General features: G+C 38.2%; 1 long non-coding RNA gene across 1 annotated transcript in view; it reads left to right on the top strand.

The window, feature by feature from the left end:
• The first annotated feature begins 380 nt into the window (after positions 1–380).
• The window catches only part of LOC101994510, a 47,362-nt gene continuing 44,712 nt past the window's right edge, over positions 381–3,030 (top strand). Inside the window, exon 1 of the long non-coding RNA XR_001229251.1 lies at positions 381–506. This is a non-coding gene — a long non-coding RNA (uncharacterized LOC101994510). The remainder of the gene's footprint in view (positions 507–3,030) is intronic.

Genomic DNA, 3,030 nt, shown 5'->3' on the forward strand with positions numbered 1-3,030 from the left:
CACATAGCATTTAGCATAAGATGGGTGGTGGCGGTGCACTCCTTTAATTCCAGCACTTGAGATGCAGAGGCAGGCGGATCTCTGTGAGTTTGAGGCCAGCTTAGTCTACAGAGGGAGTTCCAGGGCAGTATTCAAAACTACAGAGAAACAGTCTTGTAAACAAAAAAGACTAGTTAGTTCACTGACAATGAAAGGGATTGGTGGAAAGACCCTGAGCCCCAAATATAAGATGACAAAGATAGTGTGTCAACAAATTGAATTGGCATCTATCTAACTTGAAGTGGAAGACATCTACCTTCAGTCTAAGAACAGCAGAACAAATGACAAAGCATTTCACGTCATCCCTATTTTTAGACTGGAGAGCTGTACTCACGTACTCTGTAACATGAGGTTACAGGAACGTTTCTCATGTCCGGAGAGCAAAGAAGTGTCCTCTGACAGCATTCTTCAACAACGGTTTGACAACTTGAGGGGTCTAGCGATCATTATTCACAGGAAGATTTAGGGTAAGTGGAGACAGATCCAAAGTGTGCCAAATGAGGAACCTTGTATTTGAAAACCATTTTCTTTTATTCCTTTCATATTATCTTCTCTCAACTCATGAAAGACAAGTATTACTGCTCGGGCAGGTCCTTAACATAAAATTTAGAAAGCTAGCAGCCAGGCTTTGGAGGTTTGGGGATAAGGAAAATTCTGTAAAAGTTTTATTGCATAATTTTAATAGAATGTTATAGAATTTTTAATCTTATTTTTATTGGTTTACTAAAATATCTTGCATTTACTGAGGTCTTGCACAAAATTTCTTTTTCACATATTCTACTTAAATTAGCTTGTCAAATACTGAAGACGTACTTTGATTAAGGAAGACTAAGCTGAATTTTCTTTGTTCAAATCAATAACAAGTTGAAGACAAAGTTGTGGTTTCTAGTTGCCATAGACAGGAATTACAGATTCTTAAAGAAAGCATGTAAGTAAACACAGCTATCACACAGAATCACAGTCTGGTCGTTATGACTCTTTCATGGTGGTGATCATTTAGCCCAGGTAGTAATAAAAAATAAATATGGGGAAATTTCATTCATCTATAAGAGAAATCCAAGAAAGGAAGGGAAAATATCATGAAATGTCTGGAGTTAAAAAAAATATAAAGTGAGTGTTGGGAATAGCCTGCCTCCAAACACATTTCATCATATTTTTTAAACCTGCAGTGATGGGGATATTGTCTTCAAAATAAAAAGGGAACAAACTTTCCCTGGAAACCCACTGGCCATGCTGGCCAGGGAATGAGAGAGGTAATCTTCTCTTTTCTTCCTGTCTTACAATTTCCATTTGCCAGTCTTACGGCCAGCTTTGTAGCAGACCTCAAGCTGAGGCCTCCCCTTCCTTTTGCCAGGGGACTAGACAGATCTTTTCTTATCACCTTCCTCCCTCACCCCATCCCTTTATCTCTACCTGCAACACCCAGAGGCACTCCCTCCCTGGAGACCTGTTGGCCTCCTAGCCTGGGTGTCAGGTAGACAATCTTCACTCTGCATTCTGTTCTCTATTTCCAGTTCCCTGTCTCACCCCCAGCCCTGTACAGACACCTGCAGGAATCTGTCTTCACTCTCTTTCTCCATCTCATTGGGACTTCACAGATCCTTGTGGCAGAACCAACTTCCCCTTTCTTCTATGGACCCTCCCAGTTCCCAGTCCTTCTAGTGTATCCCCATTTCTTCCTATTAGCTTTCAATACATAGAAACACTGTCTACCCTGGACCCGTAGTGACCACACCTGGCAGATACTCAGAAGCACTCTTTACGAGGCAACCCACAGTAATCACAATCTCCTAAGACCCAGAAAAGACCACAGAAACCAAGGAACAGAAAACCCTCCCAACAAAGACAATACGTCAACAACAAGAATTATAACCATCCCAAACCCAGATGCAAAGATGTTAGTGTAAAAGCACAATCAGTAATAATCAAGACACTACATCTCCACTAAAGCCCAGAAGCCTACTACAGTAGGTCTGGAGAAATGCAACATGGCTGAAGCATAAGACAAAAACTTCAAAATAGCTATTATAAAAATGCTCAAGGACCTTTAAAGATGGTACGAATAAAATTCATTAATGAAATCTATGCAGACAATGAAAGGAAATAAGTCAGTTCAAGACTCGAAAGTGGAAATGGAATAACTAAAGAAAACACAAACTGAGGGAGAACCGGATATGAAAAGTTTAGGAATCCGAACAGGAAGCTCAGAGGCCAGACTCACCAAAAGAATAGAAGGCATGGAAGAGAGAATTTCAGGTACTGAAAACAAGATAAAAGAAATGAATACCTCAGTCAAAGAAAATGTCAAAAAAAATTCTGGTACAAAACATCCAGGAAATGTGGAACACTATGAATAGACCAACTCTACAAGTAATAGGAACAGAAGCAGGAAAATCAACCCAGGTCAAAAGTCCAGAAAATATTTTCAACAAAATCATAGATAAAAATATCCCTAGCCTAAAGTTGAGATACCTTCAAGATACAAGAAACATATAAGACACTAAACAGAGTGAAACAGAAAAGAAATTTCATTTGGCAAACAATAATCAAGGAACTAAATATACAGAATGAATAAAAATCTTAAAATCTACAAGGGGAAAAGACCAAGTAAAATAAAGCCATATCTATTAGCGCATGCAACTTTTCAATGGAAATTCTAAAAGCTAGAAGTGCTCAGACAAATGTTCTGCAAACTCTAAGAGACCACAAATGCCAGCCCAGACTATTATACCCAGCAAAACATTCAATCATGATAGGGGGAAAAAGAAAGACATTTCACAATAAAACCATATTTAAACTGTGTATATCTACAACAAATACTGTTCATTGATAAGTTTCAACATTAACAGTCCCAATTCCTCAATAAAGAAACAGAATAACAGATTGGATTTAAAAACAGAATCTATTATTTTTCTATATCCAAAAAACAGATCTTACCATCATGATTGACATCACTTCAGAATGAAAAAAAAAATATTCCAAGCAAATGGA

The sequence above is a fragment of the Microtus ochrogaster genome, linkage group LG4, assembly GCF_000317375.1.
Source record: "Microtus ochrogaster isolate Prairie Vole_2 linkage group LG4, MicOch1.0, whole genome shotgun sequence".
Taxonomy (NCBI): Eukaryota; Metazoa; Chordata; class Mammalia; order Rodentia; family Cricetidae; genus Microtus; species Microtus ochrogaster.